Below are 26,667 nucleotides of genomic sequence, written 5' to 3'. Positions count from 1 at the left end.
GCAGCACAGCCATGTCACTAAAAGCGAGGCAGTGTAGACAAAGTCTACAAATACATTTCAAATAGCTGTATCAGTCCTTGTGCACCATCCATCCTGTGCATTGAATGAAGCAGGGATCCTGAGGAAGAAAGATATGCAATCATAATACATATGCACAAAGGGATAGAATGAAAGTTGCCTGAATAACCTAAATTCTGGCATTTCCTAAACAGACACATTTTTCTAGTATTAAATATTAATTTTACTCTAGAGGCCCAATTCTCTACTCTTTTTACACCAGTGATTCTTGTTTTAGCTCTAAGAATATCCCAGAATTATTAGGGACAACTATGCTTTGTTAGTTCCTATAATTGTACATATGGTTCAAGAATACATTAAAGTATGACAAATGTATAAAACTTGAAATCCAGTACATGGATTTCCATAAAACTTCAATTCCCTGGTCCAGAATTCAGGAGGATTTGGATGGTCTGAACTGAACTTGAATGTTTCACACATTATAACATGCTAAACATGAGATTCAGGAGTGACAGAATTATAATTATTAATATGTGAAAGACTCTGGGAAGGAGAGATGCAAAGAAGGAATTAATCAGAATATACAATAGAAAAAATAATTAAAGCTTATTGTTGTTCCACAGGCAGGGTTAAAAAAGATTTAGGAAGAAAATGGACATTCAGGGAGAAAAAAGAATATAGCAAATAAATGAATTAATTTGTCTAAATCAGATACTTTGATTCAGTGCAAAACATTTTATATCAGTGAAAGTCTTGGATGGCGGAAGTGCTGCTAAAAATACCTTATTGTCATGTTATTTCCTTGCCATTCAACCAGCCCAAATTCAATGGGAAAGAATAGAAGAAATGAATGTAGTGGTAGATAGAATCATAAGGATATTTCTTAGTGCAGAGGCAATAGCAGTTACCTTTGTTGTTATCTCCTAGCCAGTTAATGTTCATCTTCATTGCTGTCTTCTATTGCCGGCTGCCACTGAGTCAGTCTCCCCATACAAATACTTCACTTGCTTAAATTAATATTGATACTTGTGATTACTGATCACTCTCTTCATTAGCTGGGTGGGCAGAGCAGCATTAGTGTTTTGCTTTTTAGTTATTTTGTTGTACATGATCTGCTTTATCCATGACTACAGGATAGAAAGTTTGTATAATCATAATGCAGCTATCATTAAAGCTGGCTGCCAAACTAAATCAAGCAAACTGAGTTAACAGAAACCATTTTCTTTTCCAAAGGCGAGGAAACTTTTGACACCATGTTTAAGAACTTAGATTTCTTTTTCTGATGATAGATGTGAAATTGTCAAGGTCATCAGAGACGGAAAAGTAAAATACTATAGGCTCCCCAACTAAAGCCTACTACTGTAAGAAGTCCTTGGTTTTCCACTATCAGACACTGCCAAGAAAATATAAAACAGTTTGATCTTCTGACCAAAGCTCACTATTTATTAGATCAGTTTCAGAAAAACATCTTTATGTCAGCAGCTGAACTAGATATGACAGCAAGATTCGAATTCCATTTTTATGTGCTGAAACGTCTTTTAGAACTGAGAAAGGCAGTGCTTGTTTAGTTCTGGGAGGCACTAAACCAGATTTTTAGTTTGGTTAAACCACTGTAAATTTAGACTAAGTCCAGAGCAGTTACACTCCAGTGTAGCAATCAGAATCTTGCTCTTGGGGTGTAATTAGAACATCTCAGTTTTGGCCAGAAATGTCATATAGACATGTTTCTCATCTCTGTCACATGGTTCTGATCACCTACGATATGTAGTTTGACAGTCTCATTTACTTTGCTCAGCCATTTTCCCCAACATCTCTGAAAACTTAAAGCCAGTTTTAAATCAGAGATTATCTGGAAAAGAATCCTACAATATAAACTTGTATGCTGGAAACCAATTTAAATCCTTGTATTAGAGCACTGAGACAAACCTTTCTGGTTGCCTAGGCCTGAGATTAGAAGTGTCTATCCCAAGCCATTCCTTGTGAAGTTGTAAAAATCCTCCAAAATAGCACAGTTACATATGACCTGGTTATCCTGTCACTTATACTAGTTTCACAGGTATAGAAACCCATTGACTTCAATGGACTTATTCCCAATTTACGTGTGACCCTTCTGCCAGGTGGAGCCAGCTGCGACCAGGGCTGGATTCAATATCTAGGGGTTCCTCTCAGTTGAAACAACAAAGAACCGGCTTGAGCCCCCACCCACTAACCTGGGAAATTTACACACTACCCTGGGTGCCCCAGAGACAATACTTCCCCACTCGCACAGGGTCTAGGTATAGAAAAGAAACATTTAATTAAAAGGAGGGAAGTAACTTGGCATTAATATGAGAAAACACCACAAAAACAGTTCATAAGCATAAACCATGAGCAAAAGACTCACCCCCAAGTAAGTTGGGCAGTGTCCTTTTCCCTCAGGTTCTTCAGTCCAGCAACCCAAAAGTCTCTTTCACATGTGGGTCCCTTCTCTGCATCCCACTCATAGTTGCTGTCCTTTGCTAGTGCAGAGGTGCATCTGCAGAGTTCATCTCCCACCCTGGGTGAAGGGTGGGGAAAAAGGCTCTTCACTCGCTCTGCTGTACGAGCACTTGCTCACCGCACCTCTCTGTGGGGCTCTGCTCTGGTCCTCTCTGCCAGGCGCCCTGCTTGCTGCTCATCTCCACCAACTGCCCTGCTGGCCACATGCTGCGCCACTCCACCTCACCAGCCACTTGCTCATCAGCCAACTATCAATCACCTTCTGTGGCCACCTGCCTCTCAGAGACTGACCTGCAGCAGTCATAGCACAGTAATTTTCTGCTCTTTGCAAGCTGGGCAGTAACCCAGCCTCATCTCAAGTGATTTCAACTCTCAGTAATTTTTTAGCTCTTGGCAGGCAGGGCAGAAACACAGTCCTACCGCAATTGGTTTCAGCTCTGATTGAACATTAAAATAACACTAGTGAAGCCTATTTACCTCTATTCTTTAAACAGTGGGGAGGAACAGGTTAAACTAGTTTAGTGTTTTCAGCCTCCTGGTTGGGATATCTGGCCCCACACCTCTTACTTTAACTGGGCTCTGGCATTTAAGCCCCTGGCTTAACAAGGTTCTTTCAACTGGCAACTCCATTATTTGGGACAGGTTAAAAACTGCCCTGCTTTCCTGTATTTCTACAATAATTACAACATTGGTAACCATATTTCACTACTCCATGCATTCAGTACTAAGGTGATTTGTAACCAAACGCCAGCCAAAGTTGATCACTTTGACTCTGTTCTATCTGTTGAATATGTATGCAGAGCAGGAGCAAACTGTATTTACATAAACACACCCTAAGTCTCTCCCACTCCCAGCTAGCTAACAGGGAAGCATTCATTCAGACCCTGCTTACATATGCAAAAAAGTGTAGCGTGAAAAGAGAATTAGACCCATGGGAAGCATCAGAACTAATGCTGCATAGAGGATTTCATTTTCCAGGATTGTCATAGGCCAGCATTTTCACAACCATTACAATCCATTCAACAAGTATAAAAAGATAAAGAATCACCCCATGTCCATGTAAGTAAAAGGAGATACAAAACCCTCAATTTAGGAATTCTTTAAAAGGCACATCATCTCATCATCTGTCTGAAATAATCAGCTTCCTTGAAATATACGCATATACATTTATTTAAATATCTGACCAGCTTAACACATTCCTTGTCATTAATAATTTATGATTTACAAACATGACTAACTTACCATGTTCTTCACAGATTGAAATTATGGCTCAACTTCACTATTTTCCTTCATAATGCCAGTGATTATTGTCATAAGTGCCAGATTTTTAAAGATATTAAGTGCCTAAAGATGCAGACAGATGTCCAGTGGGATTTTTCAATAGCCTAGATGCCAAATGCACACTGAAATCAATGGGAGTTATGTGGTTTTGAAAATCCTAGTAGGTATCCATTGGCGTCTTTAGCCACCTACAATCTTTAAAAATTTGGTCCTGAGGAATTTAGGTTCCTAAAATCCCAGTTTCAAGAGTGACTTAAGCTATGTCTATACTAGCACTTTTATTGGTAACACGTGTTAGTGAGAAAAAGCACATCCTAACCAACATAAGTTACACCAGCAGATGTGCTGGTGTGGATGCTGCTATGTCAACAGGAGACGGTCTCCCGTCAGCAAAGAATGGCTACACAGGAGAACTTACAGAAATGCAGCTGCATCAGTACAGCTGTGCCGCTGTAAGGTCCCTAGTGTAGATATAGCCTGAGGCACTTATGAAAAATGTAGCCTCTATATCTGTCAACTCACCACTGACAGGGTAATGGAAGTTTTCAGTACATCATTCTTAAGTATATCCAGACTTTTCTTCTGTTTAAGTAATGTTTATGGTGCATCTGATGGTTTGATAGTTTTATCTGAAACATTGAGCTTAGGGACAGAGTTTGGCCTTCATCAGGAATGAAGGATCAGATACATAAAGCCTGGGAAAAATGGCCAAAGTTTATTCTGTGCTTGGCTAACTAGGTAGATACATGATTTAAACTTCCTCAAGAATATATGAATGTGCTTTTTACCTCTTGACTTTTTTTAAAGACCGCTAACTCTATATTCAGGGCACTAAGGAAAACAAAAAACAAACAAACTAACGCAAGCCTCCCCAACAAACAGATTATTCCTTCTTCTAATGCTCTAAACCTCTCTAGAAGTCACTCCAAAAATCTCTATGTGTCAAAAGGACTAAAGAAAAAAAGCACTCAACTATCCAAAACAATGTGTTAACATAATTTGACTCTAATTTATCTTAGCCGACAGATCATTTTCCAAAAAGTTAAATAAAAATGCAAGGCTAGATTCTAGAGTATTTTGAAATAGGACATAATGGTGTGAGTTTAAATATGTGATTTTAAATTGACCAGGTTATAGCTATTTTCCCAACGTCTGATGGGGCACGTACACGGTGTACATTTCCTTAGATTCACTTGAGTATGACAATTACTTACATATAATTTGGCATTTGTATTTTTGGCCTGGTAATGGGAAACTTTCTGAAGATAAGCAAGTTCATACCTCAAGTTTTCCCCTTTCTAGAACTGCCATCTAACTTTCCAACTTATCACCAGATTTTACATGATTAAAGTTAAAGCTGTAACTAATTTGCTATCATTGCATCTACACATGCATCCTAGGTAGAACTGGTCAAAAGTTTTACAGATTTTTTGTTGTTGGAAATTGCCGACCCATTGAAACTGAAGCTTTCCACAGGAATGTTCCAGTTTCAAATGAAAAAGTCATAGAAAAATGGTCTCAGGTCCATGCAGGGTCAGATGTAGCCTCCCAATTCAGAGGATGCACTACACTAATATTTTCTTGGCTGTGATTTTGGTTTGTAGTCAAGGAGGGGCACTGACCATCCATGGCAGCACCCTCTGGCACTGCAAGCCTAATCCCAGTCCAGTGTGGAGGCCCCAAAAGGTAGGGTTGGAGTGTGATTCTGCCTTGCACTCACCCCATGGGGTTGGCCCAGGCTCTCCACTCTGGCCATTGTGACATGGCACACAGGGTTGCAGAACCACTCAGGTTGGTACCATTGGTTTCATGATTTCTGTGGGTTCAACTAAATCCACAAACCTGCATAGTCAGGGCATGCATCTGAGATGTGGGACACCCATGTTCAAGTCCCTATTCTGCCTGATTTAGACCCATTGCCTGACCAGCTGGCTATTCTGGAGTCTCTCTTTTAACAACAAACAAACAAACAACAACAAATCATGGTGTCTCAGCTTCATCCCCATGCAGAACAAGAAATGTTTTGAGATTTCAAAACATTTCCTAGGACTGGTTCCCCCCAACTGTAATCCTGGGAGATACTAAAAACAGGTTGAAAGAAAGAAATAAAAATGACACCACTACCCAGCTCTAGCTATCCTAACACTTAATCTCACAATAGCACAATACACAGAAGCCATTAAAAAAATCTTAGCATGCAAAGAACAAAGTAACTCAACTACACATAACCAGCCAGTGAATCAGCTATAAGAAGAGTTCTTTTCCACCCCTATCATCATCTGATTTTTGGAGACCAAGAAGTCCTGTGTTCCTGCCCAGTCAGATTGGACCACTTTCTTCTAGTACCACATCCTATTTGGCAGTACTAAATTCTTCTGAGGAAGGTGCAAGAATAGACATTCTAAACAATAGGGCACACAGTTCTTGATTTTATATGTTGTGAGATCATGTGATGAAAGACTCGCTTCAGAATACAGGAGGGAAATGAGATAGAGTTAGAGGGTTTTCTGGGTTTTTTCCCCCACTTCTCAAGCTTCTCGTGTTTAAAAAAATATAAGCAAAAATACAAATTAAGAGTTTTTAGTGAGGTTATCAGGTTTGGAGGAAGTAATTTTCAGTATAACAAGCATCATTCATTCAGACTTTGCAAGCTACTTTAAGAGCCTGCTTAGGACAAGCATCTGCAATAATTCTTTATTCCATCTTCTCCATGTTTTAAACACAGCTATTTGGGCTTTCAACTCCCAGGGCTGGTATAGCCTTTTGGATACACTAGGATTTCATGCTGTTGCAGTATCACTGATTCAAGTTCTAGGATTTGTTGCTATTGCAGTACCGTTGATCCAAGCTGCTGAACAATGAACATGAGATGACCTGTCAAACACAAATTTCATGTCCGTTCCTGTGCTATATCCCGGTAGTGCTTTTATTTACAATATCCATAGACAAAGATACTTTTTTCTTTCTCCTGCATGACTGTGTCCCTGCCTGCAGGTATATGGGATCTTGGGGAGCAATTACCACACAGGTGGGGTGCCAATTAATTTCTTTATTAAAGGGAAAAGGAAGTGGTGGGAATTTAACAATGAAATGCGATGGGATGGGGTGTATAGGGTGTTTACAATAGACAATGATGGGGGGGTTCTTCTTATTGAATAATGTAGGGAGTTCTAACAGTGAGGTACAGTAAGTGGGGTTCAGCACAATGGGATACAGTACAGTCAATAAGCGTATCAAAAGAAATGCAAAATAAAATGGTAGCTTCTATATAAAATGGTCAACAATCTTAGATAGAATGTATTAAATGGTTAGTGGCCTTATACACAATGTAACACAATGGTATCAATGCAAATACAAAGTATATCAGAAAAGTGGAAGCAACCAATGGGGTGTTATAATTACAAGTAAAATGTAAATCATAGTGCAATACAATATGGGTGATAAGTGAAATTATGCAATGTAACGGTATAAAAGAAAAGTAATGACTTAATTTGTGAGGTTAGGATAGCAGATAATCTGCAAGAGTGTACCTAAAGGCTGGGTTAAGGAACAGGAGGGGAGAGGGGAGTGAATGATTAGTGGCAACTGATGAGAGGAGAGTGCGGCTGGAAGCAGCGAGAGACTCTGGAGCCCTGCAGGGTAAGGACAATGGAGCAGTGTGATGGTGATCTTCAGTAGGGGAGGGGCAGTGGAGAAGTGTAAAGAAGGGCTAGAGAGAGGTTTAAGCAACAAGCGGACACCAAAAACAAAGGAAAAAAAAGCGGCAAAGGGTTTGGGAAGTTTCACACGAGGAGAAGCAGCAAGGGGTTTGGGAAGTTCGGAGGGTGATGCAGACGCGGCGGGGGGAAGCAGCAAGGAGTTGGGAAGTTCGGAGAGAGTGCAGATGCAGGGGGAAAAGCAGCAAAGGGTTTGGGAAGTTTATACAGGGAGAGAAGCAGCAAGGGGTTTGGGAAGTTCGGAGGGTGATGCAGACGCGGGGGGGAAGCAGCAAGGAGTTGGGAAGTTCGGAGAGAGTGCAGATGCGGGGGAAAAGCAGCAAAGAGTTATAACAGGGAGACACAGAAAAGCACACAGAGGGGGAGATTGGAGCAGGGGAAAAACAGACACGGGAAAGTTCAGGGAGAGATCGGGACAGCGGGAAGATGAATTTAAGCAGCAAAAACCTTATCTATCTTAACCAATGACTAGGCAAAACAACAAATATCACAATTCTAAGCAAAGCTATAACAAGCAACTATACGGAGCAACAAAACAGTAAACTATAACAAGGCAGGTGAACTTACAAGCTCTACAATTTTAACAAACTATGACTTATTCAACTAAAAAAACAAAACCTATGGTGCACCTTATGCTATGGGGGTGCCCAGGATACAGCTCCCAAGGCAGCCCCCAAGGAAGCCAAGGGATGGTGGCTGCAGCAATGGATACAGCTGAAAGCAGGGAGCCCCGAGGCAAAGCCCACAGGAGCAGAGCTTAGCAGCGGCACAAACTTATTTTTAGCGGCAAAGTGCCGGGGAGTTTAAGAGAGGTTTTAAGACACAGACCAAGGTTTAGCTTGAGTCTGTGTGCTAGGGAAACAGAGCCAGCAGCTAAAGTAATAAAATAAAAGTAGGGAAAGTTTCACAGAGGGATTCTTACCAGTCCCCAAGGCAGCAGCAAAGGCAGACGCAGCAACAACATCAGAAAAAGCAAGGAGGGCTCCGTACGGTCTTGATAATCAGGAGATCTCTCAGGCAGCAATTCGTTTTTCATGGGGGGGGTTAAAAACCTGGGGTACGCTCAAAAATAAAACGAGAGCGGAGAAAGGACCCCCCGAAACCCCTGGCCGATCAGACCAGGCAGCAATGCAGGAACCGCTCTGATGTTTGTTTAAAAAATGTCTGTTTCTAAAGGCAAACTTAGGCAGTTTCCCGCCAGTAATCCTGATAGGCTCCCTCTGTCACAGGGGAGGAGGCACAGGGAAAAACTGCAGGTGAGCACAGAGACATGCCCGGGCAGAGTCCTGTGCAATAGGTGACTCAAAAGCATATGAGGCCTATGACTCATGCCCAGGATCTTAAAAACACAATAGGTCTTGCAGCTCTGGACACTGCCTGCCCTACACCGAGCCCAGGTTCAACAAGGTGATAACAGGACTAACCCTTTGAACAGGGCAGTGGTCCCACTTAGCACGCAGCACAAGTGGCCATCCCTTTGAGGAGAGCAATGGCTCTTGTTAAACAACTTAAGGGGCCCTCCCTTTGAGAAGGGCGGTGGCCCTGGTAAACAACTTAACAGCCAGAGAAGGGCGGCCACAGGAGAACAAAAACAAAATGGAGTATGGGGACAGCTGTAAGAAACAAAATGGAATAGGGGGATAGCTGTAACAGACACTGTTGTAGTATCACTGATTCAGGTTCTAGGATTTGTTGCTATTGCAGTACCGTTGATCCAAGCTGCTGAACAATGAACATGAGATGACCTGTCAAACACAAATTTCATGTCCGTTCCTGTGCTACATCCCGGTAGTGCTTTTATTTACAATATCCATAGACAAAGATACTTTTTTCTCCTTCTCCTGCATGACTGCAGTTCACAGATTTAATCACCTTTTCAGAATAACAGGCAGTAACTCTTACCCAATCAAATTAGTTGCATATGAAACTTCACTGGTATTTTTCTTGTCTAAAGCCAACTCTGTATTTTTAGGCATTTGCTTTCAAAGGCATTTAGACATCTGTCTGTAGCTTTCACATTCATATCTCAGGGCAGAAATATTTGAGTTGAAATTAACAGTTTGGACTTCAAATTGTAGACTTGTGATGACTAAATCTCGATTATGTTGGTAAATGCAGCTGCCAATTCATGACTTTTCCTTCTGGACATGCCTTTTGGCTTGTAAATTATTACCAAGGTATATGAATTAATTCGCCTCTTCTATTCCTTTGCTTTCTAACGTAAAGCTGAAGTTGGGAGTTTCTGGAGTTTTCATTAGATTTGTTTTTTAAAAACATACCTAAATTATTAACCTCCATCTTTTTTGCTATACTCGAAAAGTCTTTTAGTTTTAACTGAGATGTAAGCAGAGCTGTAACATGGAAGAGTGATGTGGTTAGCAAAGTCTAAGTCTTCTAGTTTAATGCTGTTAAATTACGTGATGCCTGTGTTTTCCAGTCTACACTTTCTTTTATAATAAAGTCAATAGTAATGTCAAACAGAAGAATGCATCCTTGTTTGATGCTAGCATCTATGTTAAAACTACTCACTCAAGTCAATGTTTACTTTAACTGTGCAAGCTGCACCTTAAAAATATCCACTGTTCTTTGGCATACCACAAGACTTCAAGATGTTCCAGAGTGAATCAAGATGGAGGCTGTTAAATACTTTCTTAAAATATATGAAGACAATAGGTATTTTGGACTTTTTTTTTCCTTTGGGGGGTGGGTGTGGTGTCATTAGATTGTCTTTTTGATGGCTACTCCTAAGGTGGAAGTATGGTTGACACATGCTCTTCTGGATAGAGATCCAGCATGCTCCTCCCTTAGCTTTGCTTCAGCCTTTATTCTGATTAAGAAGACAGACAAAGCCATCTGCAGCATCATTGAAAGACATTTAACACCTCACCAGTTGTGGTCACATAGGTCATTTTCTTTGGCGTGAGTCACATTAGGTTAGTTGCATTCTACTTTGAGCATGGGAAGGTTTGCTACTTTCACTAATACATAAGGGGGATATTTTTGTGCTCTTTGTTGTCTGTTTATAAATAGAAAACAAAGATAAATGAAAAAGGATTTGATACATTCTCAATATGCATTGCTCTATCATTAACTAACTTAGAAAATCTGTTACATTCACTGATGTTCTGAATGTGCTAGGGCAGTGGTCCCCAACCTTTTTGTGGCCAGTAGCACATTCATGTTTTCATAAGAGTGTGGTGGGTGCCAACAATTTTTCAAGGCTTATTTTGTATTTGTACATTAAATAATATGCAAAACATCATATTTAATATAACATAATATATGAATCCAGAGAGAAGAGAAGCCAGAAAGAAGCTGCGAGGGCAGAGAACACCGGCTCCCGCAGCCTGCAGCCCCGGAGTTCTCTGTCCCCGTCAGGTGTGGGGCCGTGGCTTGTCTCCCCTGTTGGGCAGTAGGTGGGCCCTGAGCCTGCTGGGAACAGAACACCGTGCTCGCAGCCTGAGTTCTTTGTCCCCGTCAGGTGCGGGGCCGTGGCTTCTCTTTCCTGCTGGGCACTAGGTGGGCGCACATAAATGCCCCGGCGGACGCCATGGCGCCCGCGGGCACCATGTTGGGGGCCACTGTGCTAGGCGAATTCTAACTGCAGCCAGTGAGGTGGACCCATATCCTTCCCAGCTGATAAAGGTAATGCATGGTTTCTTAAAATATCTGTTCAGCTGGATTTTACATAAAATTAGAACAAGTACAATTTAAAATGATTAGGGTTTGTTAGTTTCATTGTGGTACCATGGAACAGGTTTATAAGTTTCCTTATCTGACAAGCTATTCAATATCTGATATGTAAACTGCTTTTGCTGACTACTGCTCTCTCTGACACTGTCATTCACATTCCGTACATTATGGCTCAGTGAGCTTAGGGATAAATTTTCAACTATTTCTTCAGGTGTTTTCATACCATATTCTGAGCCAGTAAATAACGTGTTCCTGGTCACACATTGAATAGGATTTCAGAGACATAGCCCTTCTCTCAACAACATAACTGAATCACTAAAATATCACACAGAAAGAAATGTAGGGTTGGAAGGGACCTCGAGAGACTTCCATTTGCATACTTCATGTTTGCATACCCAAGACATAGCTGACATGAATAGGCCCAGTCACCAGGTTAGGTGTATTAATTACATTACCACTATGCCTCTAAATGGGACAGACCATTTGAGCTAAGCAGAGTGATTTCAATAAGACAGCTCCTTTCAGCATACAATATAAATTATGCCTTTTCTCCATCAGTCAGATGATTGGCCATTTGGAGAAGGAGTATGGAGACAGAGTTCCAAACACAATTTCAGCTCCTAGTGAGCACTGAGTTTATATTCTAAATTGATACACTTCATGGTCATGCAGATATGTGTACCAGACAGTCTCTCCACAAAAGAATAAATGGACACAACTCAGACATCAAGAAGTGTAACATTCAAAAACCAGTAGGAGAGCACTTCAGTCTCCCTGGACACTCAATAACAGACTTAAAAGTGGCCATTCTTCAACCAAAAAAAACCTTCAAAACCAGACTTAAACGAGAAACTGCAGAACTGGAATTAAATTTGCAAACTTGACACCAAAAATTAGGCCTGAATAAAGACTGGGAGTGGCTGGTCACTACAAAAATAATTTTCCCTCTGTTGATACACCTTCTTGTCAACTGTTGGGAATGGCCCACATCCATCCTGATTGAATTGGCCTTGTTATCACTACAAAAAGTAAATTTTCCCTTTGTTGATATTCACCCCTTCTTGTCAATGGTTGGGAATGTGCCACATCCACCCATTGAACTGGCCTCATTAGCACTGACTCCCCACTTGGTAAGGCAACTCCCATCTTTTCATATGCTGTATATTTATACCTGCCTACTGTGTTTTTCACTCCATGCATCTGATGAAGTGGGTTATAGCCTACAAAAGCTTATGCCCAAATAAATTTGTTAGTCTCTAAGGTGCCACAAGGACTCCACATTGTTGTTTTTTTATGTCATATAATGTATATAGTTCAACTGAAACATGAGATTAAAAATTAGGAGCAATATTCTTGTTCTAAATGATCTGTACTTAAATGCAAGGAGCACAGAAAACAAGCAAGAACAGCTAGAACGCTTCATGGATGTAATATATATGAATATTAATGTAAGTGGAGTACAGTCTATACAGCTAAGGGGAAGAAACAGAGACTGAAAGACTGACATTATGCTGTCTGTCAAGACTATTTATAGTGCCAATGAGCTACAGTTAGAGAATCAATAGTGTAGTGATGAAACATTTTGGATTAGGCTACAAGAAGTAAAGGAGAAAATTAATGTGGGTCTCAGTAATTGAGGAGAAGGAGAATTCCTGGATGAAGTACTGAAAGCCATAGGATGTTATATCTGTGGGAGATTAAATAATTATAAACACAGCCAGATGTGAATTTCCACAATGTAATATTATTGCCAAAAAAAAAAAAAAAAAAAAAAAACAAAAAAAAAAAAAAAGGATGAACATCATTCTAGAATATATTAGCAGGAGTGTTGTAAGACAGACACGAGAAGTAATTCTTTCACTCTATTCAGGCCTAAACTGGAGTACTGTGTCCAATTCTGCATACCACACTTGAGGGAAGATGTAGACAAACTGAATAAAGCACAGAGGAGAGCAACAAAAATGATTGAAGTTCCAGAAAACATGACCTATAAGGAAAATGTGAAAACACTGGTTTTGTTTAGTCTGCAGAAGAGAAGACAGTCTGATAACAGTCTGCATGTAATTAAAAGGTTGTTATAAAGGGAGGACAATAAATCATTCTCCTTATCCACTACAGACAGAACAAGAAATAATGGGCTTAAACTGCAGCAAGAGAGATTTAAGTTAGACATTAGGAAAAACTTTCTAACTGTAAGTGAAGTTACTTAGAGAGTTTGTGGAAGCTCTGTCATTGGAGGTTTTTAAGAACAGATTAGAAAAGTACCTTTCAGGGATGGTCTAGATAATACTTACTCCTGCCTCAGTGCAGAGGACTGGACTAGATGATCTACAGATGTTTGTTCTAGTCCTACATTTCTTTGACTGTGATTCACTACACATTACTTAGACAATTTTATGGGTGCTCTTTGAAGCAAATATATATAATGAACCAAAATATGAACACTAACAAGAAGGAAAGACATCCTGGAAATATTTCTTACCCATAATGAAAAACTGTTTGGGAATATGAAAAAAATTGTTTGAGAGTTATACCCATGTCCATGCAATGCTTCACTCAGAATAGTGAGGAATGGGATCACAGACAATGACCACACAAGCAAACAAGATTTCAGGAAAACTAGTTTTGAGGAATCAAGAATTCTAGAGAACAAGGTATAATTGGAAGTAATATTAAAATCCAGGAACATGAAAGGCAGCTGTAGAGCAGTAGGAACACACACCACACCCAATGTACTATGTAAGAAACAAGACAGATAAATACAACTCTATAGGACATCATAAATAAGGCACAGATTACTATTCTTCAGAAAATAAAGACCATAAGCAACACAACAGTCAAATGTGGCCTCACCAGGTCTGAGATCAAATAAAACACCTGCAGTAGAAATGGAAGATGGGAAAGCAACTGGACAAGAATTCAGAGTTCTCATCTTGTTCCCATTGAGTCAATGGCAAAACTACTACTGTACTAACTTTGATGTGGCAGGATACTGTGCAGAGTCATTTTAGGATTGTAGGGAAGAAATAAGGACAGCAAAAACTAGAATGAGTTAATGCTGCCAAGAGAGGTTAAGGGAAGAAGAAAGGACTTTTCTAAATGTATCCAGAGGAAATAGTACCCAAGAATCAATATTTCTATTAAGTAATAGTAATGAAAGTCTAGCAGACTAAACAATGAGGTTGGGTCAATTAGGGATTCAAAAACAACTGAGATTGTGAACATCTTTTTATAGTTAGAAGAAAGATTGAGCTGTATTAAAAATTGTTAAAATTAAGCTATCACTTAAAATTTCCAGGGCAGGGGCATTCCTGGTTCTGCTTGCAGGCTCAGGGGCTCTGTAGGGAAGCTTGCAATTTGGGCCTAGCAGCTGTCAGTTTGCAAACAGCCAGCCAAGAGTATGGTGGGGTGAGATGTGCCTCTTTAACTAAGGGAGAAGCCTGAATACTCTCTCTCTGTTTTGGGGTTCTTGTGTGTTATCATTCGGAATTCTAAGAAATAAAGTAGTATTATGTTGCAACTTTCTGCAAGAGTATATTATGTTTTTATCCAATTCCATGAACATAAGTAATTTTTTGTTATCATTGTTAGCAAAAAGAGCAGGTAAGGAAACTTCTGGAAAATGTGAGTATATACAGATGCATATATTAGATATATCCTAGTATATACTAGGATGTATTAAGTTATTAAGGAAATGAACATACAATGTGTGACAAAGTTCCTCCTCTACCTTGCTGGGTCCTGCGCTTATTTGGCAGATTTGCTCACCTCAGTGATCTTCCCCACAGTCTGGGTCAACTTCTGTGTCTGATCAGGAGTGGGGAGGTTTGGGGGGAACCCAGACTCACCCTCTACTCTGGGTTCCAGCCCAGGGCCCTGTGGATTGCAGCTGTCTATAGTACCTCCTGTAACAGCTGCATGAGAGCTACACCTCCCTGGGCTACTTCCCCATGGCCTCCTCCAAATACCTTCTTTATCCTCACCACAGGACCTTCCTCCTGCTGTCTGATAATGCTTCAACTCCTTAGTCCTCCAGTAGCACACCCTCTCACTCTCAGCTCCTTGTGCCTCTTGCTCCCAGCTCCTCACACACACTCTCTGGCTCCCCCGTCCCTGACTGGAGTGAGCTCCTTTTTAAACCCAGGTGCCCTGATTAGCCTGCCTTGATTGGCTGCAGGTGTTCTAATCAGCCTGTCTGCCTTAATTGGTTCTAGCAGGTTCCTGATTACTCTAATGCAGCTCCTGCTCTGGTCACTCAGGGAACAGAAAACTACTCACCCAGTGACCAGCATATTTGCCCTCTACCAGACTCCTGTACCCCATTGGCCTGCGTTTGTCACAAATGTTATTGGTAGCTATTTTTTTAGGCATTAAAGAAAAACTGTAGTGATATGAGAAAATTGTAGTAAAACAATGTATAATCTTGGGAGTTACAATCCTAAAAATTCAACTTCTATCCCTAGTAAAACAGAACAAACAGAGAAAAATATGCAAACCACAACTGACGAAGCAGAGGTATAACATTACTGAACAAAGAAGTAACCATTCCTCTGCACACAGTACAACTCTGCTATGATCACACCTGGAATATTGCATTCAGTTTCAAGCATCTAGGTAACAAAAATATTGACAAGCTAGAAGGAATTTAGATAATACAAATGATAAGTGGACTGGTGAGATTAAAAAGAGATAAATACATCCTTGATTAAGCAACAACTAAAGAAGTGGGTCTAGTAATGGCCTGCCAGTATTTAAATGAATAAACATCAAGAAGGCAGGATTATTTAGCCTAATAAAAAGTGATATAATCAAGAATAATGAAATGAAATATACAGTTCACATAAGTATCAGAGGGGTAGCCGTGTTAGTCTGGATCTGTAAAAGCAGCAAAGATGCACCCGAAGAAGTGGGCTGTAGCCCACGAAAGCTTATGCTCAAATAAATTTGTTAGTCTCTAAGGTGCCACAAGTACTTCTGTTCTTGTTATGGATTTAACTGTAGACCAGTCAACCTAACTTTAATACCTGGAAAGATATTGGAACAAATTATTATATAATCAGTTTGTAAGATCCTAGAAAATGGTATTAAGAAAGATCCAAGATGGATTTGTCAAGAACAAACTAACCTAATTTCCTTCCTTGACAGGGCTATTGCCTAGTGGATAAGTGAAATACCTTTCTTTTAGTAAGGCTTTTGACACAGTTGCCCATGACTTTCTCATAAGCAAACTAGGGAAATGTGATCTACATGAAATTACTATTTGGTGGGTGTACAACTGTCATAAACAGATAGCTAAGGGTTAATGTCTCTTACACCTGGAAAGAAGTACCTGAAACACCTGACCAGAGGACCAATCAGGAAACCAGACTTTTTCAGATCTGGGTGGAGGGAAGTTTGTGTGTGAGTCTTTTGTTCTTTGGTCTTCTGCCTGTACTCTCTCGGCTATGAGAAGTGATTTTTTCTGTCTCCTGCCTTTCTAATCTTCTGTTTCCCAGTTGTAAGTACAAAAGATCAGATAGTGATTTATATGTTTTTTTGTATTTACATGTCTATAGTTGCTGGAGTGCTTTGAATTGTATTCTTTTTGAATAAGGTTGTTTATTCATATTTCTTTTAAGCAATTGACCCTGTATTTGTCACCTTGATACAGAGAGACCATTTTTATGTATTTTTCTTTCTTTTTATATAAAGCTTTCTTTTTAAGACCTGTTGGAGTTTTTCTTTAGGGGGGAACTCCAGGGAATTGAGTCTGTGCTCACCAGAAAATTGGTGGGAGGAAGAAGTCAGGGGGAAATCTGTGTGTGTTAGATTTACTAGCCTGACTTTGCATTCCCTCTGGGTGAGGGGGGAAGAGAGATTAGCTCTTGGTACTTCTGTTTTCCAAGGCTGGAAACGGGGAAGGTGGAATCCCTCTGTTTAGATTCACGGAGCTTGCTTCTGTGTGTCTCTCCAGGAACACCTGGGGGTGGGAAGGGAAAAGGTTTATTTCCCTTTGTTGTGAGACTCAAGGGATTTGGGTCTTGGGGTCCCCAGGGAAGGTTTGGGGGGACCAGAGTGCCCCAAAACACTCTAATTTTTTGGGTGGTGGCAGCTTTACCAGGTCCAAGCTGGTAACTAAGCTTGGAGGTTTTCATGCTAACCCCCATATTTTGGACGCTAAGGTCCAAATCTGGGACTAGGTTTATGATAACAACTGGTTGAAAAACTGTTCTCAAAGAGTAATTATCAGTGGTTTGCTGTCAAACTGGGAGGATATGTTTGGTGGGTCCTGCAAGTGTCTATCCTAGGTCCAGTACTATTCAATATTTTCATTAACCATTTGGATAATGGAGTGGAGAGTCCACCTATAAAATTTCAGGCAACACCATGCTGGGAAAGGTTGCTAGCACTTCGGAGGACAGGATGAGAATTCAAAACAACCTTGACAAATTGGAGAATAGGTCTGAATCCAGAAGATGAAAGTCAGTAAAGACAAGTGCAGACTACTAAACTTAGGAAGGAAAAATTCAAAATGCACAACTACAAAATGGGGACTAAATGGCTGGGTAGTAATACTGTGGAAAAATGATGTGGAGGTTTTATGCATCTGAGGAAGTGGGTATTCACCCACGAAAGCTCATGCTCCAAAACGTCTGTTAGTCTATAAGGTGCCACAGGATTCTTTGCTGCTTTTACAGATCCAGACTAACACGGCTACCCTCTGATACGTGGAGGTTTTAGTGGATCACAAATCCAATGAATCAACAATATGATGCAATTTCAAAAAGGCTAATATCATTCTGTGGAATATGTGCAGAAATGTTGTATGTAAGACATAGGAGGTAACATCCCGCTCTAGTCAGCATTGGTGAGGCCTCAGCTGGAGTACTGTGTTCATTTTTGGACATGACACTTTAAGAAAGATGTGGGCACATTGGAGGAGAGTCTATAGGAGAGGGAGAAAAATGATAAAAGTAGAGAAAAAACAGACATATGAGGCAGGTTGTTTAAAAACTAAGCATATTTAATCTTGCAATCCACAGCTGTTTGGAGGAGAAGCTGCCACTGTTGCATCCCTTATAACTTTAAGGTTACATCTACATTTTGAGCTGAGGGACATGATTCCTAGCTCAAACAGACATACTCTCATTGAGTTAGCATGCTAAAAATAGTAGTGCAGCCACCGTAGCATGGGAAGAGGATACCTTTGTGGACCTGGGCCCTAGTCTATTTATAGAGTCTGTAATGTTTTGAAGAGGACATTTCACTACCTATAATGATCTCTAGTACATACAATACATTGAAAGGACTCACATGTTTTTCATATTGTCAAGGCTGATTCCCCACTCTGGCACTTTGAATGCAGAAGGTAGGGGCCCGCAAGGATTCTAAAAATTGATACTGGCCACTCCAGGCTTGTATTAAACTCCAAAAGTTACAGTTTTTCTCTGATCTTTGATGGGTAGATGCTGCCACCACTCAAATGCAAAAAAACCCCTTTGAACCCAGGAAGGTGTACTTGGGAATTCCTCCCTGTGGGGTACCCTCAAAGCCCTTTCTCACACACACCCCCATCCAGGGAAGAGCTGAAAAAGAAAACAAAGGAAATCAGATGTTGCCACCAGCTAATGAAATAACATATGCACAAACCTCTAAGGACAGGACTGGAGGTTTTTTTGTGTCCTAAAAAAGGTAAATTTTATTTAAAAGAAACAAACAAAAACAAAACAAAAAAAAGAAAGAAAATTACATCTGGAACTTAGGCTAATAATAGATTTTAAAACAGTAAATATAATAATTAAGCATCAAGAATGGTTTTCTTGAGGTCCAGCTTAATGGTTACAAGCAAAACAAAAGCATTTGGAGGTTAGCACAGAAGAGTCCACAGGCCTTACATAAATAAAAGCGATAAACCTAATCGCGTCTTTCTAGACATTCTTGATTGATTTATATATCTGGGGTTTTAAATTGAGTAGTTTCTAGGTATGACCTGGTGATTTTCATACCTGGTCCACAGTTTTTTACAGCATAGCTCCAGCCTTGTGTTTGTTCTGTCCCCTCTCTCCTGAGAACAACAACGAACAGACAAAGGGAAAGCTTTTTTTCCTAATTTTAAAATGTTTTAGCCCTCCCATTGGCTCTTTTGCTCAGGTGCCCACTCCCTTCCTTTTACCTATGTGCTTTTTAAACCTTTTATAGATAAAGCAAGTAGACAACAGCTACTAAAAGGGATTTTGTAGCTAACTGGCTGGCTGGCTGTCCATAAAAGAGAGCTCTCCCCGCTTCTTCATTTATCACCTCATATATGATTACCAGTGTTAATGGATCAAAATTTGTTGTTTGTTGAGTATTGAGTATTTGGTGCTTGTGAACATTACAAGGTGCTCAGTATCAAATTTATAACATAAGAATGGCCATAGTGGGTCGGACCAATATCGTGTTTTACCACAGAGGCCATTCCCACATGCTTCAAAGGGAATGAACAGAACAGAGTAATTATCAAGTGATCTCTTCCATGTCATCCAGTTCCAGCATTGGGCAGTCAGAGGCTTAGGGACATCAGTTGTCTCTGTTCCAAGATGAACAGTCCGAGTCTTTTTAATCTCTCCTCATATGGAAGCTCTTCCATAACCTTAATCATCTGTTGCTCTTCTCAGTACCTTTTCCATTTCCAACATATCTTTTTTGATATAGGGCAACCAGAACTGCATACAGTATTCAAGATTTGTATGTCAGTATGATTTTATACCGTGGCATTATGGTATTTATTGGTTTAGTATCTAACCATTTCCTAATAGTTCCTAACATTGATAGCTTATTTTGACAGATGTTGCACACTAAGTGGATGTTTTCAGAGAACTATCAACCATGATTCCCAGATGTCTTTCTTGAGTGGTAAAAACTAACTTAGACCCCATCATTTGATATGTATAGTTGGGATAATGTTTTCCAATACGTATTACTTTGCATTTATCAAACATTTAATTACATCTGCCATTTTATTGCCCAATCACCCAGTTTTAATTTTAGAATGGACATAGCATGGGCCATGAGATCCAGCTTCCTTCTACCACCCAGACAAAATGCCTCAATTCTCACCTGAAGTGACCACCTTTAGCAACAAGTATTTACTGTATTCAGTCATTGGTCTTTCTGCAGCAAGTTACAATAGATATTTGCCATTGGATTTGCTCTAGGGTTCAAAAACACTATTGGTGTGAGAGGTGCACCTTAATTTAAGTCATTAGAGTTGCATCAGCTATGAATTTGGCTCCTAGGCTGAATTTCAATTGTCAGCCTAGAGGAGAGGCAGCATGTCCCCTTATTAAGGTCACAAAACATCTAGTCCAACTCATTCTTAAAAAGTAAAGCTGCCACAAAGGTGGGGAAGTTTGTGCTCTCTCTCTCCATAGTTCCCCATCCACATACTAATTTGTTCTAGAGCATGATTTGCTACATCTTCAGTCCTAGACCCCTTTTGACATTTTACAGCATGAACAGCAGAACTGCCAAATATGATAAATGTGTCAAGGTCAATGAAGGATTATGATTCAGTGTGAATATTCTAATATTGCATGTAACAATGGTACAGCTAAAATTGTGTCAACATTTTCATTATAATCTCCTACTTTCAGGAATTCTTGTAGTACTGTGGCATAAAATCCTTTCTCTGTTGAAATTTACAATACAAAGGGTATTTCTATATTGCAATCTGGAGTTGTGATTGCTGCACATCAAGGTATATCCAAACTAACATTGATAGAACTAGCTCACTAAAAACAGCAATGTAGCTGTGGCAACATGGACTAGTTGCCTGAGTACTTAGCCGGCCAGCCTGTACCACCACAATTGCACTGTTATTTTTAGTGAGCTAGCTTTGTCAAAGCTAGCTCAGTATTTCTACATGTGCTGCGACTGTGCTTCCAGACTGTACTACAGACACACCCACAGTAAGCTTTGTTACATCTGGCAGTCTTCTATACTGCACGATGCAATCAGTCCATCTCTAATGAGTGATCTATCCTCAGACCATAGCCTACACTAATAATGATGCAGATGTAAATTTTACTGTAATAGAAAAATAATGGTTTCTCTGGGGTCAATGGTAAAGGACAGAGATTTCAGGATAATGAGAATAAAAAAAGATGGCATTTAACACATGATTTACATGACTGACTGATTAATAACCAGAACACTGCAGAAATACACTGATTAAGTTGAATATAATTTATTAACACACAGCTAAAAAAATGACTCCTAACAGGCCTTAAAGAATCCAATTGTTAAAAATTATAACACATATAAGGCTCCTATAGATTATATCAGTGTCAGTCTAGTGCTGGTCAGACGTTTAGTTTACTTCATTAGTATCCTGCACTGTAAAATAGACATGAAACAGTCATTTCACATCAACTATAGAGCAGAAGTATAAAAATTGATTGGAAAATATTTGTCTGAATAAGAGTGGGTCACATTGTTGATGGCTATTCACAGAATAGTCACTGAATTTTTGGAAAAACTTGTATGTATCACATTTTAGCATCAATATTTACTCATCTGAAAGTTTTTACTACAAATGCATTGTTTGCCATTTGCTGCTGACTGTTTCAATCAACCAATCAGGGAAGAGAAACATTATCATATGAAAAATATGAATAATTGCTCACTTCAACTATGCACTAAACAACTCTTCATAAAAACTGTTCAGCAACAAAGATTAACATTGAAGACAATTGTGATCAGTTCATAATCCGTTTGCTAACCAAAATTTGATGATAAATATTATTTTGTAATAAATAATTATATAATGGCCCTCTGTAAGACATACCTAACCCAAATGTTCCACTTTGAATACTTACCATAATGTAATATATATTTTATTGCATACAAGCCTTAAACTTTTACTGTGAGTTCTAAGTAAAATGAACACTTTAAAGTTGCAACTCAGAGATTTGAAATATTTCTTTTAGGGTAAATTTGAATGTGATCATGCCATTGTGATCCAAGTCAATTGCACTTTCACTCATCCTGTCTATACCATAACACTGAAATATAAAACACAGCTTGATTGAGAAAACAACCAACCCTTTTCCTCTTTAGCTATATATCACTCATGTATGTGGGAAATGCTTTGGAAGTCCGATTTTCTCTTTAAAAAGAGATACATGTCAGACTTCCTCTTTTACAAGCACCTTTGTATATAACTAGAGACCTACATGCCTATTCATAAGTAGAACTGTTCTCACCAGACCCCACAAATGCCAACCAATTGCCTTCCAAGCCCCCAAAACAATCTATTCTCCCACTCATCACTCTCAAAGACAGCCACAAAACAAATTCACAAACACAACTCCCACAAATGTCCCTGCAACCATCCCTAACTTCTCTTCATGGGTCCAGCTGACATCAGCTACACCTGCTGACTTCTCTGGGGCTTATGTCTTGCCACATATGATGCTGTATATTAACTTCCAGTGGCAGTCTATTGAATTCCTTAGAATTCCATCCACAGCAAGAGCTGGATTTATGCTCCTAATCCATCACTTTCCCTTCAACCTACATCTGGACTCCTTGGAAAGGAGACTATTGAAAACAGAGACCAAGCACACCATGGGTTGAGGCGAATGCAAGATTGACTTTATTTCCTATTTACACTGAGTTCTACCTCTTTGTTCTAGGCCCCATAGCAGTCACTCTCAGTGTTCTGGACTAATATCACATACCCCTTTCTGAAGAAGGAAGGGTGATCAAATCTTTATCCAAACTTTACTTTAAAAACATAACAGGAATCAAGTATCAGCAGAAAATAAGAATAAATAACCCCATCAAGGACAGGGTAGACTGCCTGAACCTTCAGCTTTGTGTCAGGGATTTATTCTGCCCCTAAGACACTCAACAACTAGTCCTTTGATTTTCTTGAAAGCTGTATGTAATCCTTCAGGAATGCAGGAGGCTGCCTTCCTCTTGCTCGCTATCTCTTTGCAGGGAAAGGATCTGTAGGACATGCTGGCAATTCTACGTGGACAGATGCAGTATTGTTCACAGCTTTAGTCTCACAGTAGCAACCCGAGTATATTGGAGGTCCACCTGGTGACATAAGATGACACTCATTCCAACAGATGATTCCTGCTGACACCGTAAAAAAAACAGGATTAAGGCATCCTGGAACATCCCTTCACTATCACCTTTTCTTCAGTTTTTCACCCAAACATGATCTCCTGGATTCAGTATTCCCAAAGATTTCACTCCACGGTGCCTGTCTTTCTTCTGATTGGTTTTATTGAACTGTTTCATCTGAGCAGCAGTGAGGCTAGTAGAAAGGATAATGGCCTCTGCTACAGGTCCCATTATATAGACCAAAGAAAGGGCCTGGAGCACTGGGCCTGGTTTAAGACCTGAGGCCTGAGACCAAAGTCAGCAAAAGCCAGGCTATGAGCAAAAGGCAGGCCTGTCATAAAGCACACTTACTTGCAAGTTTGCTGTCTAGTACATGAACTTGGCAAAAACATGGTTAGTGTTGCTGAAACACCAGCAGTCCTAAAAAGTACTAAGTACTGGGTATCCGTGTAAATACATTCCAGGAGGTTACTGCAAGTACGTATCAGACCAGGTACACCCCAACACAAAGTTATGGCATAAACACAATCCTGGAAGATGGTACGGGAACACACCGACCCTAAACAAGACAAGGATGGGAGGAGAGGATGATGGATAGAGATGTTTTGTTCTAGCAAGCCGGTACAAGGTGCAGTATTAGTAACTAGCCACATCAGGAGTATAATACATATCTTATTTGTATCAATGTATACAAGAGAAATCACAGGAGAGGCACCTTTATCCAGCCAAGGGGGCAGCAAAAAGTCTTGCTGCTGACTGAGCTGGTCCATTGTCACGGGCATACATGAATTAATGTACCTGTAACCATGAAGCCAGGGCACTAGCACCATGTCTCATTGACAATAAACCTGGCCAAGTTCCTTTGCCACTCAAGTCTATGGTTTTTCTTGGTAGTACTATTGGGTGCTATCTGAGCAGATCTGGTGCAGTATATGGAGGGAATATACACACATGTGAACTGACAACACAAGGTATTAACTTGTTCCTCCCCTGATTGTTGATCTAAACTGCATGCCTGGTGAAACCTCTGGAATCTGTTTACCCAGAGTGGACTCCATTAAGGTTCTGGAAATCAAACTGTGCTGGGGAGGGCCTTTGGAAAAAGGCAAGATTAGATGTGGCCACCTCTACTAGTTTCTCAGACTACACATTCTCTACCTGCCCTTCATTCCTTTTTCTCTGTTGACTCGGTGTGGAGTAAGGTGATGAGGCTCTTTAAGGAATCAAACTTGTGTTGCTGTGGGCCTAGCCTTAGTTTCAGCGTCCTTTACTTTCCTATCCTCACTCCCTGTTGCAGTCTGGACTCACCAAACTAGTTCTCTCTGGAGTCTGTGTTTTCAGCCTCTTCTCTGCCTGTTCTGCTGCTAACTCCACGTAGCTTTTTGCCTGATTTGAAGGGCTTGCTTTTGTTCTCTCTCCTCCTCCACACCATTTTCTTTTTGCAGAAGTATTTTCTAATCTGTTGGGTCTTTATTAGATCCCCGTCAGATACCCAAACATACCATGATTGGGATGAACAGAAGACTATTTCCTGTTTATGCAGACCCCCTACCTCCTCACTTAATCGCCCCTCTCCCATTTGTCACTCTAAATGTTCACAATTAATATCACACCTATAAGTATTGGTTCAGGCATCTGCAGGGTCCTTTCAAACATGCATTTCACACTATTGTTCTGTGGTAACTAGAGTTGACGTTGGAAGGTGTAACATCTAAATGGGGCTACAACAATCCATGCTCTACTCTACCACTTAACTTAGACTTGACTAAAATGTTTTAGTCAGGAGAATGGAGTTTGCCTGAATAAGGTTTTGGCAAATTTCTCTCTCCCTGCATTAGCCACTATACGTAGAACTATGTTTTGGGGAGTGATGACTCTTTACAGTCATGCAATGGGGACCAATATGGAACCACAGTCGTTCCCCCCCACCCCCACAGATGGAACTGGCCTCTAGTAGACTCAAATTTTGTGTAGAGGGCTGAACTTGAAGTTAGTTCCATGGTGGAAGGGGGAAAGGGGGCAGGAGAGGCATATAGGCCTGATGGAAAAATTCCCAAGAGTCTTTGAAGGTAAGAATTTACCAGCGCCTCTCTCCTGCAACAGTTTCCTGTTTAGAGAGCAATCTGACCTTACATGCCATTAATAATCTTTGGTTGTTGTTAACATCACCACTTGGCCTTTGAAGAGTGGAATCAAACTGCATCTTAGGAAAATATTTTATTTATGCAATGATTGTCACTTAGAAAGAATTTTGAAAAAATTCAGTATAAGGACTCTGAAGTTTAAAAAAACTTCACAGACTGATATCGCAACAAAGCGTATGTGTATGTTTGTGGGGTTTTTTAAATATGAGATGAGTCAGCTGTACTTTCTTACTCTGTTACAAAATGAAAAACAAAAACAAATTTTTTTTCCAGTGGATATATTTATACAAAAAATATTTTATGCCAAACACAATATGAAATTATTGTGTGACAAATACAACCATAAATAGCAATTTTTTTTCAAGTAAAATAAGAATCAATACAGCAGCATGAAGTTCTAAGAGACACAAGTCGTACAATACATTTCAGTGAAGGTCACTGGTTGGACAGGTTCTCCAAGCAGCATGCTGGAACTGTGAGCACAAACAACACATATTGCACTAATGACTCATGCCAATAAGAATTAAATCAGCAGATGCATATTCTAATTCAAGATGTGCCCAGTTATTGTATCACTCATCAATTCAGGTTCTTTTCAATATTAAAGAACAGATGGTTTACAGGTATTCTTCAAAGATGCATTAGATTCTAGCATTTGATTGATTTACAGTTTGTTTCCATGCTTTTTGTTTTTTCTCACTCTATTTTCTTTACAAACTTTTACCTTTTCACTCTTCCAAGTAGAGCAGTTGTGCTCTGAAAAAGTGACTCTGCTGGTGGTATTATGGTTGTATCCGTTATTTCTATATCGAAAGTGGTCATTTTAACATGAAGAAAAAAGAGTCTCAAACTGTCAGCCGTGCGGACTCAAACTGGATTCAGAGTCATGCCAGGTTCTTCCCATCTCCTATATGATGATGGGGCCTTGACAGACAGGTGCTTAAAAAAATCACATTAATCCTTTACTTATGCTTATAGTTCTTTCTATAATATGAAAATGTGCCTTCAAATTATAAATGTCTCTGAACTTGGCTAGCTTTCCCTTCTCCGACTTTGGCTTAGTGATGGCTGTGTTCAGAAGACTCGCAGATTGGTGTGGGTAGTTATCCAAAGTTATGGAGGCACTTCTATTTCTCAGCGTTATGGGTGACAAGCTGAGCAGTCCTGGAGTGTTCACATTTGCCCTATAAAGCCAGGGGAACTGGCACATCTGTCTATGCATAGGTCCCTTATCTAAAAGA

This window comes from Gopherus flavomarginatus, chromosome 4, assembly GCF_025201925.1.
Source record: "Gopherus flavomarginatus isolate rGopFla2 chromosome 4, rGopFla2.mat.asm, whole genome shotgun sequence".
Lineage (NCBI taxonomy): Eukaryota > Metazoa > Chordata > Testudines > Testudinidae > Gopherus > Gopherus flavomarginatus.
The sequence above is the reverse complement of the archived record's forward strand: the minus strand, read 5'-3'. Positions refer to the sequence as shown.